The sequence below is a fragment of the Peromyscus leucopus genome, chromosome 3, assembly GCF_004664715.2.
Source record: "Peromyscus leucopus breed LL Stock chromosome 3, UCI_PerLeu_2.1, whole genome shotgun sequence".
NCBI classification, from domain to species: Eukaryota; Metazoa; Chordata; class Mammalia; order Rodentia; family Cricetidae; genus Peromyscus; species Peromyscus leucopus.
In genome coordinates, this window is record NC_051065.1 from 126,901,273 (window position 1) to 126,928,997 (window position 27,725).

Consider the following 27,725-nt stretch of genomic DNA (forward strand, 5'->3'; position numbering starts at 1 on the left):
GCAGGGGCTGGGAAGACAGTTCAGTCAGAAAAGCATGAGGACATTAGTCCACCCCAGAAGGGCCACAGCATGGCCTGGGCTTGCAGTCCCAGTACACTTGGTGGATGGAGACAGGTAGATCCATGGGGCTTGCTGGCCAGTCAGCCTGGGCTACTTAATGTGCTCGAGGACAGTGGAAGTTTTTATCTTTTGTTCAGGATGGTGCTTCAGAGAAATACACCCACCCACCCACCCACCCACAGAGAGAGAGAGAGAGGGAGGGAGAGAGAGAGAGTGTCTGTGTGTCTGTCTCTCAGGAAGCCCTCTGCAGTGTTATCTGACATCCCTCACCGACTCTCCAGGGCACACAGCCTATGGAGGATGGAGTTAAAGGTGTGGGCATTTGAAATCTTTCAGATTACTGTCAGCTCACTAAACCTAACAACTACTCATGTGGAACCCTCCAGCAACTAGCTCCAAGCTGTCCTGACAGTGTGTGGCCCTAAGCCCCACACGTAGTGTGTTTTCCCACTATCTGGCTATGACATCTTTAGTTAAAGTCTCTTAAAACTATAAATGAAGGCCAGCCTGGTCTCCAAAGCGAGTTCCAGGAAAGGCACAACGCTACACAGAGAAACCCTGTCTCAAAAAACCAACCAAACAAATGAATATTTCTTCAGAGCACAAGTTGAAAAGGTGTCTTGTTTCTAAGATGCCACAAGGCCACTGCTGAGTTCGAGTCCCACCCCATTCTTACTGCTGTATGATCTTAGACAAGTGACTACACCTGTCTAGGTCTTGGCATTCTCAAAGACAGAAAGGATGCCTGTGGACACTGGACACAGGTAATGGTCAATCTGAAGACACGGCCACTGTCACTGCCAGGGCATCATCCCTGCTGTGTGGTTACACTGTTAAGACCCCTATCACCATCTTCAAATAAGAAGAAAGTCCTTCACAGGGTAATCAGGATCTCTGAGCTATAAGCTAAAGGAAGTAACATGGACAGGCCAACAAGTCACATACACCAAGTCAGGTGGTTTGAAAGGAAACGGCCCCCAAAGGGAGGCACTATTTGGAGGTGTGGCCTTGCTGGAGAAGTATGTCACTGTGGGGGTAGGCTTTGAGGTCTCTTTTTCTTAAGCTTCCCTCAGTGTGACAAGCAGTTGACTTCCTGTTGCCTGTAAGATGTAGCACTCAGCTCCAGCTCCACATTACCTGCATGCTGCCATGCTCCCCTTCATGATGATTAACCTCAGAAACCATTAGTGAGACACCTCAATTAAATGCTTTCTTTATAAGAGTTGCCATGGTCATGGTGTCTCTTCACAGCAATAGTAAACCTTGAAGACACCAAGGAACTTCAGTCTATGGCTTTACACCATAAGACCCAAGCAGAATATCAGTTTAGGTCTCATCTTAGTTGGTCATCTTTCCAGCACTTTCAGCTGAGACAGGAAGAACAGAAGTTCATGCTCATCCTCATACATAGGAGTTCATGGACAGTCTGAGTTAACTGGAGACCCTATTTCAAAAAAACAACAAACAAGATATATTTGACCTCCCTGGGCTACTACTACAGATCCCCAAGTCACATCTGGTAGGACAGGGAGGTCTTCAACTCAGTTACACATGGGAATAAAACAACAGTGTGCTAGTTTTATGTCAACCTGACACAAGCTAGACTTGTTGGAGCAGAAGGAGCCTCAATTAAGAAAATGCCTCCATTAAAAAAAGGCAATGAAATGATTCCTAATGATATTCTGCTATACTCATAGATTGGTGCCTAGTCCAACTGCCATCAGAGAGGCTTCACCCAACAACTGATGGAAACAGATGCAGACCCACAGCCAAACATTAGGCAGAGCTCAGGAAATCCAGTGGAAGAGAGAGAGAAAGGATTGTAGGAGCCTGTAGGGTCAAGGGCACCACAAGAAAACCCAGAGAACCAACTAACTTGGGCTTATAAGGGCTTACAGAAACTAAACTGACAACCAGGGAGCCTGCATGAGACTAACCTAGGCCCTCTGCATTATGTGACAGTTATATAGCTTGGTCTTCTTATGGGACTCCTAACAGTGGAAACAGGGACTGTCTGATTCTGTTGCCTGCTTTTGGGACCCATTCCTCCTACTAGATTGCATCATCCAGGCAATAAAAAAGGAGGTGCCTAGTCTCAGTGCAACTTAATATACCATGCCTGGTTGATATGCTATATGCTGGGGAGGCCTGCCCTTTTCTGAAGAGAAAAAGAGGAGGAAGAATGGATGGACAGAGAGACTGGGAGGAGAAGAGGGAGGGGAAACCTTAGACAGACAGACAACAAAAAAAAATGCCTCCATAAGATCTGGCTGTAGGCAAGCCTATAGGACATTTTATTAATTAGTGATTGATGTGGAAGGGTTCAGCCCACTGTGGGTGGTGCCATCCCTGGGCTAGTGGTTTTGGGTTCTATAACAAAGCAGGCTGAGCAAGCCATGAAGAGCAAGCCAATAAGCATCACTCCTCCATGGCCTCTGCATCAGCTCCTGCCTCCAGGTTCCTGCCTTGTCCTGACTTCCCTCAGTGATGGATTGTTACGTGAAGTGCTGGGGATGCTGTGAATGTATTGTTCTGATTGGTTGATAAATAAAATGCTGATTGGTCAGTAGCCAGGCAGGAAGTATAGTGTAGGCAGGATAAGGAGAGAGAATTCTGGGAGGTGGAAGGCTGAGTTGGGAGATGCTGCCAGCTGCCACCGCCATGAGAAGCAGTTACCAGTAAGCCTCAAACCGTGCGGCAACTTATAGATGAATAGAAATGTGTTAATTTAAGATATAAGAACTAGATAACAAGAAGCTTGCCACAGCCATACAGTTTATAAGTAATATAAGTCTTTGTGTGTTTATTTGGGTCTGAGCAGCTGCAGCCCTGGCAGGACTGGAGATAACTCCAGCTACAGGGAAGTAAGCCCTTCCCTCCCCATGTTGCTTTGATCATGGTGTTTCATCACAGCAATGGTGACCCTAACTAGAACAAGGTGATCTAAACAGTCAATTATATGGATTTTTTTTCACTAGGGGAGGAAGGAAGTCATAGCAAACAATGATACCAAAAGCTGACAATTATGGGTAATAAAATATATGCACCATGAATAGCTCATTGTCACAGATGTGTAGAAGGTTTAATTTCCATGTAATAGAAGTCTTTAAAATGTCATACAATAAAGATCACATAAATGAGCAGAAGCTCTGTGTCTTACAGAAGGAAGGACTGAGCAAGGCAGTAGTATTATGACTATTCTTTGGTAGCTCTCTACTTCAGGCACTGGTCTAAGTACTGAGCCACCTCTCCAGTCCCTGGGAAACATTAACATGAGGATTTACACAGAGATTCTTGTAGGGCTTGTGCTTCATCAAATATAATTTGGGAAACATCTTAAACTAGAGCCACCCAGATGGACCCAATGGAAAGCAGCAGCATGTTTTCTGTTCAGCAGATCATAAACAGGGAATCAATCACCTTAGTCATCTAAAGCCAGGGAGAAGCCAATGGGACTCTGACAAAGTCGGACATATGGTACAGAACAGACATAACGAGCCACATGGCAGAATGTAGATTAATAGAGACAGGCTAATTTAAGTTATGAGTTGGAAAAAAGCCTAAGCTAAGGCCAAGCTTTCATAATTAATAAGTCTCCATGTCATTATTTGGGGCCTGGTAATCCAAAGACAGTCCAACAAGAAAGCTTGCTACAATTGGTGTCCAACATCTGGCATGTACATCCGCATAAGGCCTGAAAAAGCTGAAAGAAAAAGTTCCAAGTAGGTTCAGTGCTTGTGGTGTTCAGAGGCGTAGCTCTTTTATGAGGCCCTGCTACTGAGCACTTGAACAGGTTTATGAGCAGCAGGCTCACAATTTGGTTGCAGGAGACTAGACAGAAATACCTACTGCAGTGTGGACCCAGAAACTTCCCAGAGCTAGGGCAGATAGACCTGTTCTAGGCCAGGGCCTGAAGGCGTAAGACTCTGCACTCACTGACCCAAAGAGGGCAGAGCCAGCCGCCTGACCATGTGCTAAGTGGAGCCTTGTGGTGGAGGGCCTGGCCAGTGCTCAGCAGTTTCAGGTTTGGTTCACACAGTCAGAGAACGCTGCAAATGTACTGTTGCAGGCACTTATAAAGTCAGGTCCAGGCCAGGCGGTGGTGGCGCACGCCTTTAATCCCAGCACTCGGGAGGCAGAGCCAGGCGGATCTCTGTGAGTTCGAGGCCAGCTTGGGCTACCAAGTGAGTTCCAGGAAAAGGCGCAAAGCTACACAGAGTAACCCTGTCTCGAACCCCCCCCCCCCCAAAAAAAAAGGTCAGGTCCAGACCCAGAAAACATATGAGCAGAAATAGTATGCTTTAAAATGTGCTTAGGTGCTAAAGAAAGAAAAGAAAATGCGTATAGACAGTCATAGGAAAACAAATAGTTTAAAAATAACAAAGTGAAGTCTTTAAAGAGGGAGTAAAGTAATATTAAAAAAAAAGCCATGTAAGGATGGAAAATACACAGGGTGTCTGGATCCTGTATGGTGCTTTGTTGACTTTGAATTTTTAAAATGCTAATGAACAAAAAAACAATAGCTGCTGAGAGACACTGGATTACGGAAACTGCTCAACTAAACCAACCTATATATTTTTAAAATGTCTTAACTTCTAAATGGAAGTCAGAAAATGTGTTGTGTTGGGGGGAGAGGTTGTGCTTTTGTTTCCATAGGAAAGAAAAAGCTATAGATTTCTTCAAAATTAATAAAGACCATATTGATTAGGGGAGACCTCCTAAAATCTTAGCTATAGATACGGGGGAAAAATACAAAACTACAAGACAGGTGATATGTAAGTTGATTCCTTTACTATGGGAACAGCTCTGAGACTAGATGAGACATGATAAACTTGTTGGCTATAGAATCCTCATGACTTATTATTACATGCTATCCTTTCATGTTTGGTTTGGTTATCCAATCCAAACAGACTTATAAAGTTAACAGATGCCTTTTACCTGCTCAAACATAAAACAAAAAAAAAATCATCTTTAGCTGACTTGTGCACATTGCACATTCCATACTTGTGTGAATATAGATATGTTACCTTTAAAAGTTTGTGTGTTTTCAGAAAAAAACCAAAACAAAAAAGACCAGACACCAATAAAGACAAGCTGCCCAGGTGATCCAGCCTCTCAGAATGCCTCTGTTGCAATTTCCTCAAAACAACTTTAAAGCTGCTAGCTGAGATGCTCCAGCCTCACAGATGACTCCAGCCAGAACTTCAGATAATCCCTGCACTTTCCTATCACAAAAGAGACTGGACAACAAATATTACACTAGTTTTCCCAGGACTTGACCATTATCTCAATTTTCTCAGGGTTCCCTAAAGACACCATCACCCCCCAGACAATAGGAAGTAATTTTAAGTACACAAGGTCCACATTCCCAAGAGGTCGGGGTGGGTAGTTTATAGTCACTTGGTGGATTATAGATGTTTGTCATCATTTAGAAGGCTTGGTTGCAAATTGTTACTGGTTATGGTAAGGGAGGAAATTAAGCAAGGGAGGTTGGATTCAAGGATCTCTTTCTAAAAAAAGAAAGAAAAAAAAAAACCAGGGAGGGGATATGGGAATTATAGGAAAGAAGAATAGATTATTGAATCTACTTTTAGACTAAAAAACAACTACTAGTCTGTTGGGAATGTCTTTATGCTGTAAATGTGTTGCTCTGATTGACTGATAAATAAAATGCTAATTGGCCAGTAGCCAGGTAGGAAGTATAGTATAAGTGGGATAAGCAGAGAGGAGAATTCTGGGAGGTGGAAGGCTGAGTCAGGAGAAGCTGCCAGCCGCCGCCGCCATGAGAAGTATGATGTAAAGCCACAAGCTACGTGGCAACTCATAGATTAATAGAAATGGGTTAATTTAAGATATAAGAACTAGATAGCAAGAAGCCTGCCACACCATACAGTTTATAAGTAATATAAGTCTCTGTGTGTTTACTTGGGTCTGAGTGGCTGCGGGCCCCAGCGGGACTGGAGAAATGTCCAGCTACACTAGTCTCAAATGTTTTTACACTGATATAGGTTTTTGTATATTGATACAAATTTAAGGTTATTTTTGTTATAATATATTGTATATATGTTTCTATTCTTGTTTAAGGTATTGTACCTATGCAGCTCATTTTAAAACTGTAATGTTCTAGTCCTTGAAAGCTATTTAGGAAAATAAGAAATAAAGGTTAGTAGTTAAGCCAGCTATAACAATCAAATTTGTGGCCATGTTAGGTATGTTTTCAAGGTCAAACAGAGATACAGTTTAGATAGGTAGATGATCTTCAAACACTTCAGAAATCTAGAGAAATATATCATTTAAATGTTTTAATAACATAAGGCTTTTCATGACAGTGAGACACATCTGTGATTGGCAGCACCAATTTACTTCAAAAAAGGATGATGGGCATCAAAGAACCTCTTTATGGAGCTTGCTTTCTATGTGGCAAAACTGGCCATTTGGACAAGAAACACGAAAGAAGGCAAATGCCAAACTTTACCAAGACAAAGTAGGACAGTCCTTCAAAATTCCTGCTTCTCAGAAAAGTCTGTCAGATAATCTAGGCTTGTTGGCCAAAGATGGATGCTCCTACATTACAGAGGAACCTTGTGTGACGTCCAGGCAGCCAGCTGTCTTTGTCATTTCTATAGTTTTAGAAGTTATTTGCTCTGCACTTCCTATTTATTCAGGTAATAGTTTATCTTTCTTGGGTCTCTGATGGGGGTTGAAAACTAGATAGTTATACCATTTTCTCTGCTACCAAATTAAAAAAAAAAAACTTAAAAAAGAGATGCTAGGGGCTGGAGAGATGGCTCAGAGGTTAAGAGTACTGGCTGTTCTTCCAGAGGTCCTGAGTTCAATTCCCAGCAACCACATGGTGGCTCACAACCATCTGTAATGAGATCTGGTGCCCTCTTCTGGCGTGCAGACACACATACAGGCAGAACAATGTATACATAATAAATAAATACATCTTTTTAAAAAAGAAAGAGATGCTAAGTTGATAAAGGTTGAGAGACATAAAAGCTTAAACTGTTTATCTAAGAAAATGTTTCGAGGTCTAAAAAGGTATTTTTAGGATGGTAATAAAAGTTATGATAGAAAATGGTTTAGGTATAAAACTTTTGCCGGGTGGTGGTGGCGCATGCCTTTAATCCCAGCACTCGGGAGGCAGAGCCAGGCAGATCGCTGTGAGTTCAAGGCCAGTCTGGGCTACCAAGTGAGTTCCAGGAAAGGCGCAAAACTACACAGAGAAACCCTGTCTCGAAAAGCCAAAAAAAAAAAAAAAAAAAAAAAAAAAAAAAACTTTAGACTCATCAAGATAGGCTAGATAACAGTATTTTCTCCAAAATTACCAAATACAAATGGACTGGACATTGTGAATGTAACTCTAACCTGATAACTGTTCTTATTAAATATAGTTTTAATGTGTTAGAGTTGAACTTTTTCCTTTTTATTTAGACAAAAAGGGGAAATGTTGCAGAATATCTGTGTACACTGTAGAGATCTGTCTCTACCTAAGGTACCTCCTGATTAGTTTAATAAAGATCTGAATGGTCAATAGCTGGGCAGGAGAGGATGGGCAGGACTTTTGGGGAGAGAGGGGGAGGAAGAGGAGGAGCAATCTAAGCACATGGATTTAGCCAGAGACTCTGCAGAAGTTGGACATATGGACAGAACAGAGGTAAGTGAGCCACATGGCAGAACATAGATTAACAGGAACAGGTTAATTTAAGTTATAAGAGCTAGTGGGAAAAAACCTAAGCTAAGGACAAACTTTCATAATTAATAGTAAGTCTCCATGTTGCTATTTGGGGGCTGGTGAACCAAAGATTGTGTGACAAGAAAGCTTGCTACAGAGGCCCAGACACTCTGGTCCTAGGGATGACTATGCAGCCTCATCACTGGCCTAGTGGCATGAAACCTCAGAACCATCCACAATTCTTAGGAACTAAATGGCTACTTTGTATTGTATAAACATGGACACTTTTATTTTTTCTTTTCTTTTCCCTTTGTGATTCTACTGGAGGCTGAAAAAAGAAAGAAAAAATATGTAGAAAGTGAGAAAAATTCTACGTGTAACATAAGAAATTTTCAAGATTATGGCAGACTGAGACAAAGGGTTACATTTGATATAGGCAGAGCTCCATAGAAGCTTTCAGTACAAAATTTCTATTTCAAATCAAACCTCTGAATTAAAAGTTGTTTTCAAAAACGAGTACTTTTTCACTAATAAAACTAAGAGAAGAATTTTCAGTGTTTGTTTGTTTGTTTGTTTTTTAAACCAAAAATTTCCTTTAGTGAAGTGAGTTTCACCTGAAAACTTCACAGTACACCCAGGAAAGCAGCACATTTTCTGGATCGCCTTCGTCACTTCTGCAAGAGACCCACTCCTCTAGGAGACCCTTAGAGGCAACAATTTTATTTAAAGACAGGGTTCGACTCCATATCTTTGGCTGGCCTGGAATTCCATATGTAGAACAAGCTGGCTTCAAACTCCAACTCTCAGAGAACCCCCTGTCTCTGCCTCCCAAGTACTGGAATAAAAGGTGTGCATCACCACTCAGCCTAATAAAGTATGTTTTTAAAGACATTGCTTTTGTTGCCTCAAAAGTTAAAATGTATGGACTCTAAGAGTTAACTACCTTCTGAGTTCTCACATGGTAGAGGCCAGTGACTAACTTTTTCAGAGGGTTCTTAACAGTGCATTTGTTAGCTTGGCCATTTATCACAACCCAGGCTCCATCTTCAACCTTACTGACTCAGAAAGATGATTTTAACAACATCAATAAGGCAGTACCATCTTTTAGGAGGAAATAAAATTAACTCAGCTTCAGTAGAAAGCAGCATACAAGTCTATTAATATCATAAGCATAACAGAAGTGCCTCTCCATGGCCAGACATGGCATGGCTTCCCTTACAGCTATACAGCCTGCCACATTACAGCCAGAAATGGGTTGGACATGCAGGGGTTGAAATGAAGGAAATTACCAGAAAGGGACATTTAACATTCTTTTATTCAATAATTAAAAATATTTTTGTGTGTCAGGGGGTATACACCTACTTATCTGCATATGTACCACATGTATGTAGTGCATATGGAGGCCAGAATAGGGTGTTGGATCCTCTGGAACTGGAGTTACAAGTGGTTGTGAGGTATCCAATGTACATGGTGGGTCCTCTGCAGGAACAGTAAGTGCTCTTAACCAGTGAGTCATCTCTCTAACCCCTCATTCAATCAAATTTTAAAAATTAAAAGGAATGTAGGCATGTGTGGTATTTTATGGAATGACACAGTAGTTCTTTATTATGTGAGGTGACTAAAAGCACTGTTTAAAAACATACTTTATTAGGTTGGGTGTGACAGTGCACACCTTTAATCCCAGCACTTGGGAAGCAGAGGCAGGTGGATCTCTATGAGCTTGAGTTCAAGGCCAGCCTGGTGTTCATAGTGAGTCCCAGGCCTTGGAAAGCTGAGGAAGGAAGCTCATGAGGTTTCAAGCCAGCCTACATAGGGAAACCTTGTCTCAACAAAAATGAAGAGGTATATATTGCATGACCTTGCACATACACACACATGCACACATGGATTTGCTATCCTCTTCTAAGAAAAAGGTCAGGAGAGAAGCTGCATTAGATGCCCCAATCATCTTTTCTCCTTCATACCTTTGACATTTTCTAATTTCCTAAAGAGCATTGTATGCCACATTCCTGGGAGAAATTACAAAGTAACTTCAGTCAGCATGTGTAAGAAGAGCTCTTCAGACTTTTACTAGATGTGACTGTGACAGTGCCCTTGGTCTATGTCTCTGACTCTTGCGAGAAGATCCCTTCCCTAGGCTAAGTAACCCTCAACAAAGCTGAGGAACTCCCCTAAATCTTCTGGATCCATCTTTTCACCCAATCTCATGTCTCTACTCTCTGGTACATTTCAGCTAAAACATCTAAGAGTTAACTCACATCTATTTAATTACACCCAAGGTAAATGCCTGACTTCTCCAGAGAGTCAAGCTGTGCCTTACCTGCTCATGGTGGTGTCCCCACTCCCACCCAGGCAAGGAGCCTGGGAAGCAGTCTGTCTGGTCTCTCCTTTCTCACTGCATCCTACCATCCACCATCCTCTTCATTCTCCCTGCATCCCCAACTATGCTGCAGTTCCCGTCTGCGGAAGCAGCATGAGGCAGGCTTACAGATGCCAGCCTCTCGTCTCTAAGCCACTGTCCAATTTAAAACTGCGATGATGCCACAGAAGTCATTCCAACTTAAACTTCTAAGCTTGGTTTTTATTAAATCCTGTAATGTGACCCACCCTAAATATGTAACTTTATTTTCTACCATTCATTAGTCCCCTCCCTCAACAACCTAATGGCATGCTATAATGAATCTTACCATGAAGCCTTGACCTGCCCAAGTTGCATGCATGTGTTATAAATTTTAAATGGTCCTTCCTCAGGACTTGGAGGAATAGCTCGGGGGAGGAGTATGCACTTAGTAAGTACAGAGTCAAGTTCAATCTCTTGTACCATCAACAAATAAATAAAAACTGTGGTAGGGAACTAGCTCAGCCCATAAAGTATGTGCATACAATCATGAGGACCTGAGTTCCATCCTGAGAACTCATGTAAAAACCCAGACACAGGGCCTGAAGAGATAGCTCATTAGTTAAGAGTGCTTGCTGCTCTTCCAGAGAACTGGAGTCTAGTTCCTAGCACCCATATCAGGTGGCTAGCAACTGTCTATAATTCCAGCTCCAGAGGACCCAATACCCTCTTCTGGACTCCAAAGGCCTCGGCACTTACATAAGCACACTCCTACACACAGACCCATACATGTAGATATAAAAATATTTTTAAAACTCTACCCTAACACACAGTAGACAGCAACTCTGAGGAATAATAACCAAGGTTGACCTCTGTCCTCTACAAGCACATACATACATACAAATACAAAAACAAAAATGTTCCTTCTTTTTCCTTCTATTATATTTACAGAAAATAATGAATTTTCCCTCTTTTGCTAGATTTCATGTCTCCAACTTGATTTTCGTTTCAGAACTTGTGTTGCACTTATTACCAATCTCACAATAAGGTGTCAAATCATAAGCTCAAGCAGACAGACTTATAGTCATATATGCTATAACCATGAAGATCCAAATTCCTTGATATCCAGAGCCATCTTAAACCCACTCCTCATGATAATCAAGATAACACTGAATGTACAGAAGTACTCAAATGTGTAGCAAAAAAAAATCAGCTTCAGCCCAGCCTCTCTGTAACACATGCACGCAACTTGGGCAGGTCAAGTGCTGTCCTAAGGGTGTAACAGAAGATTGCTGAGATGCACTGTTCTGTAGGAGGCCCGTCAAGTGTCACAACAGTAACAGCAGGGATGCTAAGCCCTACACATAAGAGTTCTTGGGAATGACAACTGGGTTTCTCTAGGCATCTTCCAAAGAGATAGTAATTGAAAATCTCAAATACTTCCCATCTCCAGAGAAAAGGCATGAGGTTTTTAAAGGGTGCTTAGACTAGAGACAAAGTCAGAACTGCACTAAAAGATACTGCTTGAGAGATACTGCTATTCCTAAACCATGCATCTTTCTGGGCCAGCCATGCTGCAGGCTGCTTGGGAAGAAGCAGTTTTCATACACACAGTAACACTAACCTGCACTCATTCCATGCTTTTTAGTCCTGGGACTTCCTGTGTATGTTATCTTTCACTGACTGACCTTTCCTAAACACAGGATGAGAAGGACATGAAGTACCCTATTAAAACTGCCCATAGAGCAAATACTGGTTTCATTCTGAGTATACTAAACACAGAACTCTTCATATTATTCTACAACCAAGAGCCACTTCAGAAAGTAAATACTCAACAGTTATACTCATTTTCACAAGAAAAATGCTGACTGGTGGTGCATGTCTGTCATCCCACTTGGGAGGCTGAGACATGAGGACTGTTCCGGACCAGCCTGTCTCAATAAACAAATTAATAACAAAATTTTCAAAATGTAATGTTTTAGACTATTTAACTTACCAATACCTAGCAAAAGTTTTTTACAGTGCTTTCTCTGTTCCTAAGGAAATATTTTAATTTGTCTATTTTATATTGAATCAATTAAAGTACATGGAATTTACCAAATGTAAACTACAAAAAAAAATGACTTATTTTGCAGTTTGGAGCTCAAATCAAGACCTTTAAACATATTAAGCAAAAACTGCACTACTGAGAGACGGCCTTAGGTGACATTTCTATTTTATAAAATTGATACTTTAAATTTAAAGATGTATTTGAATTTAATTTCAATGTGCAATGACTGAATTCTCAATAAAGTCATCACTGTCGCCTGGACTCCAACCCTAGCAGACACGTTTTTTAAGAAACTCACTACTGTGAGTCTTCTACCAACTTGGTGACATAGAGAAGAGAGAAATGGAGCTGTACTTCAGCATACAGGGAGGGAGGGACCTTGCTGGTGAGACTATCTTACTGAGAGGAAGAAGAATGTGCTTACCCAGAGAATGGCTTCTGCTACTGATACTAAGGACCATGAGCACCGTATACCACCATTCAGACTGAATACATCCATTACTTAACAAATGATGGCAAGCAGTATAACACCTGCTTGTCACTTAATTCCTAAGGAAGAACATGACTTCAGAGAAGGCATCTGTTATTTTTATGTGTTGAATGAAACAAATGGGAAGGGTGTTAACCAACAGTGTGACTTGGATCCCCATCCCTCAAAAGCCCAGCAAGCCCAGGAGACCATGACTAGAAGTTGGGTATTCAATAAAGAAAGTACTTGACCCTTCACCACCAAGTCAACATGGTACCACTGAGCATCACAGAGAAGAAGATGGGGCGGGGCTCTGGACTGGATGCAGCAATGGCAGGAGAGCAGAGGTGTCAGAGGCACTGATACTCTAGAGACAGAAGCTGATGCAGAAATGAGCTGTGGTGACGAGGACCTCAACTTTGAGGATATCTGCTAAAATTCTCCCACAGCTAAAATGAAGACACTTAGGAGTGCCTTGCTAAAATAGCCCATTATGTCTCATATAGTGAAAGAAATATTCTAGGCATCAATGTGACCACTGGGAGGAAGTGAGCTGACTGAATGGAGGGCAATTAAGCACAGAATTCTGAAGCTTGCTATGCTAGCTGGAAATGGGAATGTGGGACACAATCAGGGAACACAAATTACAAAATGTTCAGAACAAAGAAAAGCAAATCCTGCTTCAGATGCTAAAGGAAAGTGTGAGTCATGTTTTAGGAAGCTCTCAAGAATAGAATTCTAGTGAAATGGCTTTGATTAATTAGCTCAACAAATACCAGGCATCACTGTGTGCCAGGCACTGCTCTTGGAATACAGGTGACTGATACAAAGTACCCTTATGGTCTGGTAGGGGAGGGGTATGCAAAGCATAGGGGGGGGGCTTAGAGACACATTAAAATTTTATAAATGGGCATCAAGGAAGATTTTATTATGGAAGTTTACAAGAGGTGGAAAAGGGTGAATTAGAATTCTAGGAGAGGAGGGTACTTACTACCCATGCTGCTATTTCTTTTGTCAGCAAAGCTTTGGGATAAACCTCTGTGATTTGTCTGAATGGATTTCACAAACTACACTCTATTGGGTGGACAGAGTATGTGTGTGTGTGTGTGTGTGTGTGTGTGTATGTGTGTGTATAAGAATTAGATGTATTTGGCGAATGATTAAACATGACTCAGAATGTAAGGTGGATGCGAGCAAAAACCTGTCATTATCCTGGTACTCAAAAAGCCAAGACAAGAGGAAGGCCAGTTCAAAGCCAACTTAGGCTGCGTACTGAGACCCTGTCATAAAAACAAAGCAAACAAACCTAAGAATGTCCATAAGTTCTACAAGACTCATATGACTTAGTCAATACTGACTGTAGAGTTACCTACCTAAATCTGGGAAGAATAATTCAAAACAGCGTACTAGAGTCCAAATTTGAAACACTTTAACAGAAGAATAAATTAAATTAAATACACAAAATGTAAACTATATTTGACTTAAATTTTTTAAATCAAATATGGGACTGGGAAGATGGTTCAGTCTATAAAGTGGCTGCTGAATAAGTATAAGGACCTGAGTTTGGATTCCGACTTTCCACCTAAGCTGAGCACAGTAGCGCACACATGTAGTCCTGCTGCTCAGGAGACAGACAGATTCTTAGAGCTCACTGGCAATCCAGGACAAATGAACTGGTAAGCTACAGGTTTAGTGAGAGAACATAGAAAGACATCCAATATCATCCTTGGGGCTCCACACACACATTCACCTGCACAAACCTGTGCAAACACCTGTTTACACACACACATACACACACACACACACTCACCTACACAAACCTGTGCAAACACCTGTTTACACACACACATATATACACACACACACACTCACCTACACAAACCTGTGCAAACACCTGTTCTCTCACACATACACTCACCTGCACAAACCTGTGCAAACACCTATTCTCACACATACTCACCTGCACAGACACTTGTAAACACACACACACACACACACACACACACACACACACACACACACACACACATAAGAAAGCAAACGCTAAGAGATAAACTGTTACATGCACTATTTTTACTAAGAATGAGATGGCCACCCTGCCACACAAATTTTCATATTCTTAAACTTCAGGCTGAGATGGTTCAGAAACAAGGAAAGTGAATGTCATACTTATTAGGTGTGCCCAACCTTTCCACACTACATCTATAAAGTTCACACCTGAGTACCATGTAGCAGTAAGTCAATTTACACCAGAGGAAGTATTCCAACACTAGGCCAGGCTCCATAGTCAGGCATGCATAGGCACAGTAAGTGTCCCCATGACTTGAAATTTTAGTTAACACCAGCATGAACCACAAGGAGTGACTGAAACTAGTCACCAACATCAAGTAATTCCAAGATGTGGTTGCAGAAACCTGGAGCATCCCAAGTCCAAGAGCAGTGAGAAGGATGCAGACTCTGGAATGTGAAAACAAGAACCTTGCTGAAGAAAAGATTGTGTTAATAAATGCAGTGGTTTGAATGAGAAGCCCCTATAAGTCTTGGGCACTTGAATGCTTAGTCCCCAGCTGGTGGAACTGTATGAGAAGGATTAGGAGGTGTGGCCCTGTTGAAGGAGGTGTGTCACTGGGGGTGGGCATGAGGTTTCAAAAGCCTCCATCATCCCCAGTGTGCTTTCTCTGCCTCCTGCTTGCAGACTGGGATGTGCGCTCTCAGCTGCAGATCCAGCTGCCTGCCACCATACCTTTGCTCTGCCATCACAAACTAACCCTCTGGAAACCCTAAGTCCAAGTACACTCTTTTGTAAGTTGCCTTGGTCATGGTATTTTATCACAGCCATAGAACAGATATTAAGACAACAGAGGAAACCTGTCAGTCTGGGATGAGGAAGCAAGAGTTAACAAGCAAGGTTTTGCTTTGTACCTTACAGTTTGTCTGAAGAACATGTGCACTGCACACACTCAGAGTGAGACGAACCAAGTATCTTTACAAAGAGGCAACATCAGGTTATCCTGGCTCAGTGACTCCTACTGGGATTATCCACTTGATTAGATTGTGGTTCCCCTGTAGGGGGCAGTATGCTGACCCCAGTTTCATTCTACTCGTATGAACAAAGCTGCTAATGAGCAATCCTGTTTATACATCAGGCTCTCAATCACTTGGTAAGTTAAACATATTCCCCAAATCCTGATGACTTCTAGACCCAAAACAAAACCTTCACAGGAACAGATCTAGAAAGGTGAGCATCAGGCCTTACATGTGGAATCCAAATCGAGGTTCTAAACATCTGGGGCATCCTGCCTTCCTTATGACAATGTCAATCAAACGCTGACAAAACAAAGACAAAGAGGAGTGGCTAAGACAGTGAAATGTACAGAACCCATATTTGAATATGGGAAATAAAGATGCTTAGCTATAAACAGAGGTGTAAGATAGTCATCTTCAAATACTACTTTGCTCTCCCCAGAAATTACCTAATTCAGTGGTAAGAACAGGACAAATTACACAGGAGAAAATTCCAGTTAACACTGTTCCAACCCTGACGAATAGTAAATAGAGGACCAGCATGTTATTTACCATTGCTTTAAGATGTAAAACACCATTGCAGACACATGTATAAAACACTTAGAAAAGCCAAGGCTTGGGGAGGTAAGGCACACAGCTAACTGCCAGAAAGAGGAAAGGAAGATGTCCTTTACAGAGGGGACACCTAAGCAGAGAACACAGGATTACCCACAAAGGCTGGAAAGTCTATAGGAAACAGTGTATGTGGCCCAATGTAAGAAAAGCTCCAGGTTTAGTGTGGCTAGAGTAGAGACAAAACTTGGAGAAGTTTCAACATGTGGTCATGCCCTGTAGTTATTTTCAAAGAAAGCCCTCAAAATCTGAGATTAAGTCATACTGTAGAAATGACACTAGAATGAATTAAACGGAGAGAAATTAGCCACTAACTTTAGTAATTCATGGATGTGATGACCTAGAGGTTCCCAAATTGAACCAAAACTGAGAAGAATGTCTGCAGGGGAGTTATAGGGAATCACTGGAAATATTAAATTTTTTAATTTATGTTTTTTATTGATGGGGCACTGACCTCATGTAGAAATCAGAGGACAATTTGTGGAAGTGAGTTCTCTCCTGCCTAGGACTCTTAAGTGTAAGAATTACATAATTAGAATTCTATGGAGCCAAAGGATTGGAAGAGGGAAAGACAGAGCAATAGGAAATGCCTGACGTCAAGAGAGCGGCACTAAGAATGAAGCAAACACAAGAATAAAGGGCAGGTAGCAAGGGCAGGTGGCCCTTCATAAATGACAGGCCACAGTGACCAGTAAGGAGGGGCCAAGGATAATTTCCAGGGTTATGGGTCAGATTACCTTGGAAGGCTGAGGCAAACATATGAAATCTCCTCTCAAAATAAAAGAACAAGTGTGTGATAGAGTAACATCACATACTAGAATGAACAAGAGCTAGGACAGAAGGTAAAGTTAGGCAAATGGAATCCAAGTTATCCAAGGAGCACACCAGGCTGGTGAGATGTAGGGTTAAGAACAGGTACTGCTTTTGCAGAGGATCTGAGTTTGGGTCCCAGCTCCCACACCAGGTCGCTCACAACAGCCTGTATCTCCAGCTCCAGGGAATCTGATGCTTTGGGTTCCTTTGGGCAACCATATTCATATGCACATACTCCCCACCCCCAGGGATATCATTAAAAAGGTTTTTAAAAAGATATGTAAGTTTGGAAGCCATCATTGCACAGAGCCCATTAAAGATATCAGACCACATGAGATCACCAACCCCAGAGCATATGGAGTAGGACAAGTGGGGGTAGAAGGCTGGAGAATAGCAACCATTAAAAGTATGAAAACCAGCTGCCGTAAGAGCTGAAGGAACTTAAATATTTAGACAGAAATCAGAATCCAGTTGGTCGCAGTGACAGAGAGAGACTTTCTATTGGAACTGACTAGATATGAACTGCAGAATGCCTTTCCACAGGGAAGTGAAATAACTTACTGTCATCATGGAAAAACCAAAGCCTGGGATCTGACTTCTTTGTCAGTCTGGTGTCAGCCCCTGGGGCTGTTTTCCAGGGGCAGTTGTGTGGCGGGGCTTCTGTGGACAAGACAACACAAGCTCCAGATGACTCTCATCCATTTCCCTCCTAGAAACAGTTATACTATACATCAGCTAGAAAATGCAATTTTCTACTAGTAAAAACTCTAACACAGGGCTATAGATGGTGCAGCAGTTAAGAGCACTGGCTTCGGCCCGGCGGTGGTGCCACACACCTTTAATCCCAGCACTCGGGAGACAAGGCCAGGTGGATCTCTGTGAGTTCGAGGCCAGCCTGGTTTACAGAGCAAGATCCAGGACAGCACCAAAACTACACAGAGAAACCCTGTCTCAAAACAAAACAAACAAAAAAGAGCACTGGCTTCTCTGTCAGAGGACCTGGGATCAGGTCCCAACACCCACGTGGAGACTAACAACCATCTGTAACTCCAGTTTCTGGGTATCCAATGCCGCCTTCTAGCATCCAAGGGCACTGCACACACATGGTGCACAGACATACAGGCAAATACTCATACACATAAAATAAGAATAAATCTTTAAAAAATGCTATCTCAAAATGTTTTGTTTACTGTCGAATAAAGCCTACTTTGATGCATTAAGGGTCTCATACTGGTAAGGAAAACCCTATTGGTCATAATAAAAAAAAACAAATGCTATCTCATACAAACATTCCTACCTCTTGCCCCAACCTCCACCTGACAGGGGCTACATGTAAAAGGAAAGAAGAGAACATGGGCCATTACCCACAAAGTGTGGGCAAAGGCATATCAGAAAACCTGCTTATGGCCCAATGTCAAACACCTATGGATTCATATCCTAACTTATTTTCTACATTTCAGAACTGTGGCTATAATGTTCACGACTATTTAAAGTGTTGGTTTTTGTTTCCCATTCTGCCCAAGTCTAGAGAGTCTCTATTGAACACATTTTAAATTGAATCTATAAATACTGGGTTAAAGCATGCTGCCACTATTTGCCCTAAGGATCCCCACAGGGCACTGTGAGGCAACTGTGAGTTAACCTGACCTCAACTCTCACCTGGGAAGGTGTTAGAAGCACCTGGTCTTTTCTAACACATGAACTTCACCTCTCCACCCAGGGCCTCCCCCACTGCTCTGTAGGACTTCTCCTTCTGCTTTTCTGTCTTTCACTTCTCCCAGCCATGCCTATTGCTCGTAAATGTTTATTATAGCTAGTTATGGTAATAAAGCTAACACAGCTGCAACCCATGGCCTGGAAACACAATGGGCATTTCCTACTTGCAGTCTGCTATTAACTTTTCGGCTGTCTGCAGAGAACTGTTTAAATGTACTGTTTCCTGGGCTTAGTCCACAGAACAGAACGGCACCGCAGAAAGAACACCGATGAGCTTCTAGCTGCAACAGTGGAATGGGCATCAGAACTCATTATGACCAGCAGCAGGGTGGAGGAGAGAATGCCTGCCATCACTTGAAGGTATCCCACAGAAATCCAGTGTTCCATAAGCCTTAAAGAAAAGATAAACAATGCTGGTTCTTACCATCTTCTCTCTGTGCCCAGTGGTCGCTGTGTCCCTGAGCTTCTCAGCTGACTAACTTCTCAGCCTTTCTCATTGACCCTCAGTGCAACCAATGTCTGCCTTTTGAACTTGCCCATCCCTCATTGGTCCCTCAGCTACACATGTACTGTGAGGGGCAAGGCCTAGTCACTTGACTCTGGCAGGCCCCAGATCTGCCATCTTACAAGGTGCTGTGCCTGTGCCCACTGACCTGTGAACCCCCACTTACCCGACAAACTTAGGCTTGGTTGCAAATGCTTCCTCCTACAATGCCCCTCCCCAGGACAACTGGTCTTGAAGCTGTGCTTTGCTACAAGTCTCTATACAAGAACCAGAGTAAGCCCATGCATTCATTAAAGGCATTTAGTAAATTGGTTTTTTTTCTTCCTCTCTCTAGCTGATGGTGCTGTCACTTTCTCTATCTAATTTCCCAAAACAGAAGCAAAAGGTAGTTTCTTGCTGAAACTCCAAGTGCAGGAGGGAGGACACTCAGCAAGGATGCTTCCATCAGGCCTATATGAGGCAACAAAACACTTACAAAAGGTCAGGGTGTTCAAGCCAGACAAAATAACACCAAAAAGCACTGCAAATAAAAAGCTCATTTGTCCTGCCCAGCCTCATGTCCCAACACTAAAAAACCCAGGGCCTACGGCACCCCAAATGTTTCAGTGTCTTACATCATTTTATGATGTCTTCCTGTGACTAGCTGGCCTTAAAAACTCCTACTTATCCATCAAATGGCAGCTCAAACACTACCCCTTCCTGGGAAAGCCTAAATTACGGTTCCTAAACAGAGGCTTCTTTTTTTTATCGTCTCACTGTTCCTGCACTGTGCCCCGCTAAAGCGTCACACCTATGACACCATTACTCTGGTTGGCTGGCTGCGTGTCCAGTGAGAGAGCGAGCACCAAAACTCTGTGACTCCACATCACCTGCAGCACAGGCAGGTGCCTCAGCATGAAGAAACACCCTCGGCCTGAACACAAGGACAATGCCCACCACTCCAGTCTCTCCCATCATGACTGACTAAGGTGTTTAGTCCTCAGTGGTCTTCCCATTTCTGGTCTCCCTTCTCTTGGCTCACCCCCTATGTATGCCTATCACTGTACTATTACTGACGCACAACTTTAATTAAATGTCCCAAGCTATGTGGCTGTTGAAGAAAAGGCTGAGATGCTAAAAATCACCTTTCTCCAAGCTCAATGGTCTCAAATCCAATTGAACAAAAAAAATTACATAATTAGCACATAACTTATCAGGTCACACCCAAATTATGCTAATCCCTCTGCCTGGCATGTCCTTCACTCTTAAATGGTCAATTCACAGTTGAGTCCATGAAAGACACTTTCCTAATCTGCCCACTCAGTAGAATCTCTGCTTACTCTGTATTCTAGATGTTCCATTCTGTTTGAACTGTAGTTATTTGTACCTATTCACCACACCACTTACAAGACAGAATCCATCTACGAGGAAGGTAATACATCACACTGTCTGTTTTGCCAGGGACCTCACAGTGCTGGACAAGAAGCCAAATTACAATTAACCTGATTAGAAGCATCAGGAGTCTGCTTGAGTGCTAACCCATTTTAAGAATACCAACAGGGCAATGCATGCAATTCAGTACTGAAATTTTTCCACACCAGGCACAGAAATGGCGGGCATATGGGGAGAATCTCCTCACCAGATGTGAAAGGTGTATACGAGCAATGAAATGGATCTCAACTGCAAAAAATGCAGCCAAGGGCAACTCCTTAGTGCTATAAACCAGGCAACCAGCCCCTGAGGACAAATACAGAAAGAAGAGCCTGCAGGGCAAATACTGCATGGTGCTTCCATAATGGGGGTCTGGCAGCACGTCAATGTTTAACTAAGAAAAAAATGCTCATGACTTCTAAAAATTAAATTGTATGGAGCAAGATACTGGTACAAGATAATATTTCCATAAATGGATCACTAAAGAGGTTCTCTGATCTCTCAAAGAGCTGATTTTCCCATGCTATAAAATGCATACTGAATTTCCTACAACAGGGCCACTGTAAGATAGCTCATTGCTAAGCCTAGTCATGCATATCTTTAATCACTGCACTCAGGAGGCAGACACAAGCAGACCTCTTTAAGCTTGAGGCCAGCTGGTCCACTTTTCAAGTTCCAGGCCAGCCAGGGCTACATAGTGAAACCCTGCCTAAAATTACTTGCTTGCATACATACATACATACACGCACACATACTAAAAAGGTGAGATTGCCCTTCTTCACCAAGCCTAGCTCCAACCCTCGGTTTTTTATTTCAATTTCTATCTGTTCTGCCTCATCCACTCCTTCAGCATGATTATTCTAGTCAGGAGGCAAGCCTCTGAGCTCAGGACAAGCAGAGAGCAACTTAACTAAGAACCGAAGACTGAGCATTTCATGATTACAAATGGAAAAATAAAATCCAGCCTCACAATTTTATAAAATCAAAAACAATGCTCGAGGCTCAAAACTATGCCACTGTTAAAGAAAATGCTGTGCTGTAATATTTAGCCAACCCTAATTGGTTTTAATTAAGTCAGATGGCTGATAGTATTGTTTATTTTGGCTTAATTGTTGAGGCCAAGAACCATGTCTCATCAACTAATTTTGTAGAGTTCTCAGCAAGCACTCTGCTTACAATGGCTTCTAGTCTATTAAGACAACTAGCATGAATGTGTTCATGTTAGATTCAAGTTTAGGTGTTGGCTCTCTCTGTTAAGATCTCAGATAAGTTACTCAAATCTGAGTTCTCTCTCCCCTGTACATGGATGTAACTGCCCCATCCTCCCTACACATCCACAAATGAGCAAGAACATATATAAAAGTGATTCACAGAACCATGAAACACAATACAAGGTGCAAATCTTGAGATAAGCTTTCTTCAGGAGCAAGCCCCTCACTATATATCTGAGCACAGTTGTAGGTATTTCCCAGGAAAGTTAATGTTTGGCATGCAAACTGTAAATAGCTCCTAAGGGGTAAGAGGGAAAAAAGAAAAGTCAGGCAAGCCTGGGAGAGGGGATAAGCAAACAGCCAAGGAAAAGCTCTGGTAATAAAGTAACAGGAGAGAGAACAAGCCTTAGCGGTGACTATCAAACTCTACCTCTATCTCCCCCATATTCCTGGCCAAGTCACCTCATCTTTCTAAGTTCCAACTTCCTCAGATAATGATCTGTTAGGGTCCTTTATGTATCCAGTTAGACTGTCTATACACACTGTATTCATGTTACGGAGTACGGTGCCAATACATACCAAGTAATAAGTTAAACAGCTATTGAGAAATTAGACATATACCTGGTGAAAACAGATGACACCTGTGTAAGAGGAAGAGCATACAGCTCTGGATCAAATCTATAAATCACACCGGGAGACAGTTTTGACCAGGCTACTACTGAGGGCTGCAGAGAGAAACACAGTCAAAATCCCAAGTCACAAAAGCACCAGCCACATCGGCTCCTGCACGTGTACAACAGGCATGAAAGTATACCAAGAGGGGCATGTTAATGTCTATAGGTGATTCTCTGGCCCAGACTCAACTATCTAAACTTTCATAGACACGACAAAAGCTGGGACCCACAGCAAAGGCTGTGATTTGGCATGCCGAAGATCGATGGCATCAGCAGTCGTGCAGTCATCTGGGTGCTGCCTTGTTTCTCACTGGAAGTGTTGCATTTGCAGTGGATCTGGGGGGCTAGCATTACTAACTTCACCCTGCTTAGGAACCACGACAAAGGTGCTCCAGAAACCAGGAAAGGAAGAAATAAATTCCCTTCCTGAGTCTAAGGTACCAAATAACTGAGGAAGGGAGGAAGAATGAATTACTCCAGGGGAGGCAAGGTGCTAGTTCAAGAACTTAAAAGTGAGAGGAGGGACGGCAGGGCAATAGGAGGGTCAATGTGGTCAAAATACATTATACATATTATGAAATGTCACAATATACATAAAAAATTTAAACTAAGCTTCAAACAAGTTCAAGTACACCCAGGCAACTAGCAAGGCTTGAGTTCTGTTGGGATTCACACAACAGGAAAGTGTATGGTCAGAACATCACACGGCCTGTTTGTCAAGGTCTTCCCTAAGATCTGGCAGAGATCATCTAGCAGGGAGGCATCATGCCTCAGTGCTTTTCAAGTGGGAAAAGATGTCCCCCGGGAAGGGCGCTTGCTTTCCCTTCGATGGAAGAACTGATGCCCCTTTATCCCAAGAACCTTTCAAACTACTGAAGTGGACTTAAAAGCATCTCTATGAAATTTTGGGCTGAAGATTTGAAAGATGCTGTCAAAGGTACAAATAACTGAACAAGTGAAGACAATGAAGGCCACCTGAACACAGGTGACCACCTGACAGCTGTTCCTTTCTCCCACTTAAGTTCATGAGCTGCAAATTACTGGCTTGGAGAGGGATCTCAGAATCTATCCCATTCAGCCAAGAGAACAACACTTTCTACGCTGACTCGTGAACTGGTCCCTGAACCTTCTGCAATAAGCACAGACAATCTGAGCAAGGGTGAAGGTGAAGAGCTCGGGACTCACTGGACATTTGAGTAATGTAGGCAGGACCCACCACAGATCACTCATATACACCATTTAAGTTTAGCTGAATTTACTGTGACTCCATTTCCAGTTAACCAGCAACAAACATTAAGCCTGAAAATTCATAAATAAAATCAGACACTATTTTTTCAGTACCCATTTACCTAGCATACCTGTATGAAGCACACCTGTGACTTCATAGTCCAAGAGACCTTAGACGACACCCAAATATTTAGTATCCATGACTGAATGTCTCTCATTTTACACATGTACAAAACTGTACTCAAAACAGTTATTTATGGAAATAAAAACTGAAAGGGATGAGACTGACATCATCAACTCAATTCGAGCGTCATAAGTCAATCCAAACAATATTTAATGCCAAGTAACCTTTAAAAATACAAGATAAAATACACAACAGTTGAAATGCTACAGTGGGGTAAGGGTGAGTATGCTTCTAACTTCTCATTCTGAATCCACATGGGTGCTGACAGGCAGTAATTCAAAATTATCAAAAGTCTTACTCAATGGTTACAACCAACTAGCACTAAAAGCAACTTCCCAAAGTGGACTAAAATATTTTACATGCCAAAAATAACTCACTTGCTGAGTGTGGTGGCACACACCTTTAATCCTAGCACTGGGAGACAGAGGAAAGTGTACCTCTGTGAGTTAGAACCAGCCTGGTCTAAATAGTGAGATACAGGGCAGCCTGGAACTACACAGCTACACAGTGATTCCCTGTCTCAAAAACAAAAACAAAAACCACAACTCATTTCCCTAGGTTTTCGTTACCTTGGGAGTTTTTCAGAAAGCCAATCTCAAAATTTAGATGCATTTTCCAAAATCCACTCTTTGCAACTACAGACCTGAGCAAGACCTTACTGAATGGCAGGAAACAGGGACAGTGGGTAAACTCAGGTGTTCAGGCCAAGGTGATTCTGTTACTTCCTGTCTACCCGACCTTGGCACCTCATTTATTCCATCAGCAAGGTGGGAGTAATAGAAACACTCTTGAAGGAAAACAAGGGTTTGGCATCAAGTAGCCCTGTATAAAGTGTTCTCTTACTTTCTTCCCATGCTATCAAGTCACTCAAACCATCTTCACAAATGCCTTTTCCTCCTGAAACCCTTCTGTTGTTTGGTAAGATTGAATCTCTCCTTCCTTAGCTTCAGCATGAATTTTATATTCTAGTTACTGGAGGCAGGGTCATATTTCTCTCTAAGGCTCCACCTGCCTCAGGACAGACTACAGCATCTGTGTATAGCAGGCAACCAACTCTTCTTTCATCCCCTTCCAATGCTTGTAAACAATAATATCCTCCCAATCAGGAAACTTTGACCTGGAGACAGAGTCCCACGTAACCAGTACATGAAAGCACCACTCATGCCTCCCTCACTAAGTATTCTTTTGAGACCAGAACAAAAACTGTTGTTGGAGGAACAAGGAAGAAAGAAAGGAGATGTATGCTTATTCTGTTTGTTTGTGGTCTGTTGTTGTTGTTTTGGTTTAAACAAAATCCTTCTACCTTAAGCTTGTTTTCATCATCTCACTGAAACAGCCTATGGTGCATTTCATAAAAATTCAGGGGCGAGCTTTCTGCATATGTCAAATCTAACCCAGTCATGACTTGCCCATCTAGGACTGTAATGCTAGGATTCTCAAGCAGCAATATGCTTGCTTAACTGGCCCTGCATTTACTTATGTAAAATAAATTCTTTTAACATTACAGTGAGATGCAAATCCTCCTGGCTTTGGTGCCTCCAACTTTACCCAGCTGTGAGAAGGCTAAGTCATGTTACCAACCCTACCAACATGATGCCTCTGTTATTTGAGGGAGCAGAACTTTTCTAAAGAAAAAATGGCCAAACTGAGACTATTGCTTTCTCATTTTCTATAAAATACATTTTTCTTTTGTTCATAATGTTCCACCTTCTGAAATTAAAATCTAGTATTAAAAAAACTTCAGGGTTTGTTGTTTTTGAGAAAGAACTTAAAAGTCCAGTGATTAGGAAGGAGAGTATCTGGAAGGGCTTGGGAGAGGGGAAGAATATGATCAAAATATATTTAAACTTAAAAATTGTTTTAAAATAATTTTAAAAAACACAGAGAAGACTGTATTTGCACAATCGTAGTTTCTATTCTTTGACTTATTTTTAAGCAAACTCCAAAAATAAATGCTGGAACTTGCAGTATTGTACTAACTTCATGTGGCTTTTCTGAGTCTGATTTGTTTCATTCCTTAGCAGCCTGGCCTTTCAAAAGAGCACACAAACTACACCCGGTGTGCTTCTCATTCTAAGCACATCCCAACGAATGAGAAACCTAATCAGTCCTCTAACTCAGAGAAAAACACTGAGCAGAGTAAGGTCATATCCCAAACTTTTATCCTTTGTACTTATTTTGGGTTCAGGATTTTCCAAATAAAAGTACTTTTATGAACTTATACAACTTACCATATCATAATTTACCATATCTTGAACTAATTTCTCTCCCCAAATAAGGCACAGGAGCGGAACAGCTAACTCAGATACAATGCCTCTTGGTCACGGGGGAGAGAGTACAATAAACTTAATTGTTTTATATATCCTGAGGCATAAAAGAAAAACTGTGTGTGTGTGTGTGTGTGTGTGTGTGAGAGAGAGAGAGAGAGAGAGAGAGAGAGAGAGAGAGAGAGAGAGAGAGAGGCAGACAGACAGACAACTTGGTATCCAATTAGCAAGGCTTAAGAACAGCAGATCTTGACTTCCAGGGATAACTGACCGATTTAAAGCCACCACTGCCAAACAAGGGCAAGATCTCCCTCGTCAATCACCACCTCAAAACCACTTAACTTTGTTCGTCTGGCTTCCTGGCAGTCGCGGGGCTAATACCAGGGCCATTTCCATAAGTGGCTTCTAGCAAGACGCATCCCAAGTTGCACTTAGGAGGCGGAGAGCGCGTCGGCGCTGCCCCGAGTCCCGAGGGGCGGCTGCAGCGCGTTTCTGCAGCAGCCGCTGCTCAGCCACACCTCACATCTCTTCGCAGCGTTTCTCCAAACTTCGGGATCCGAAAAGCGACCCCGTACCGTAAAAAGTAGCACCGGTGACCCGCAGGCCAGCGGCTTGGGAACAGTCTGCGGTCACCGTGCACCGGCAACTTTGTGCCGGCCGCCCGTGCCCTCTGCGTCGGGAGCGGACGGGAAGGTGGCCAGGAGCAGGGGCGGGCGCGGGGCTGGCGGCCCCGCTCCGGGTGCGCAGGATGCCGCACCCGCCTCAGCCAAGGCCCCGGTGACTGACAGGCGCTGGGGGCGCGGCCCCGCCTGCAGCCCGGGGACGCCGCGCACCGCCGCGGTTCTCCGCTCCGCCGGGGACACCAGGGCCGGGCGCCACGAGCCGTGCCGCCCCGAGCCCGCCGAGCCTCCCCGCCGCGAGCGCAGCCGCAGCCCCGCGGCCCTGCCCCGCGCCCGCCCCGCGCCCGCTCTCACCTGCCCGGGTCGCCAGCGGCCGCTCAGCCTTCTCAGCCACCGCAGCCCGCGGCGCGCGTCCACCGCGCCAAGCCCCGCCCCGCCCCGCCCGTGAGGCGGGGCCAAAGCGACCGCTCCGGAATCTCGCGAGGCTTGACTCCAGAGTCTTAAAGGGTCAGCCCTGACGTCATACGCACCCGGGCGGAAGTAGTCTTCTGGCGTCAACGCCAATCCTGCCCCTCCCACCTTCTCTGGCGGAAGTCCTGGCTGGTCCAGGCGCCCCAGTTCAGGTCTGTCACTACTAGGCTATCTGGGATCCTTGTCTCTTGGCCCTTTCTGGTTAGAACTGGATCTGCCTTACCCTGAGAGGGGCCTGGTGTGATGCAGAGGTACTCACCCACCCTCGGCACTCCTCCGGGCAATGCGAAGATGCGAAGTTCAGAGGGTGAGGTCCCACGTTTTGCAGTTCTGTGACTTCCATGTCTCCAGGACTGGACCCGAAGGCCTAGAAGGAGTTAGGATTTAGGAAAACAC

The 27,725-nt window shown here is 43.1% G+C and overlaps 1 protein-coding gene across 3 annotated transcripts in view; it reads right to left on the reverse strand.

The window, feature by feature from the left end:
* Nucleotides 1-27,301, reverse strand: part of Stk38l (serine/threonine kinase 38 like) — a 68,402-nt gene extending 41,101 nt beyond the window's left edge. Inside the window, exons 1-2 of one of the 3 annotated variants that reach the window (XM_037203989.1) lie at nt 27,213-27,259; nt 17,606-17,704 (exon numbers count right to left, since the gene is read on the reverse strand). The gene's annotated coding sequence lies outside the window, so the exon portion shown is untranslated. Of the gene's footprint in view, nt 1-17,605; nt 17,705-26,813; nt 26,988-27,212 lie in introns of those variants that run through there. The other 2 variants (XM_028891670.2, XM_028891671.2) reach the window with 2 other exon arrangements.
* Between the last annotated feature and the right edge of the window lie 424 nt (nt 27,302-27,725).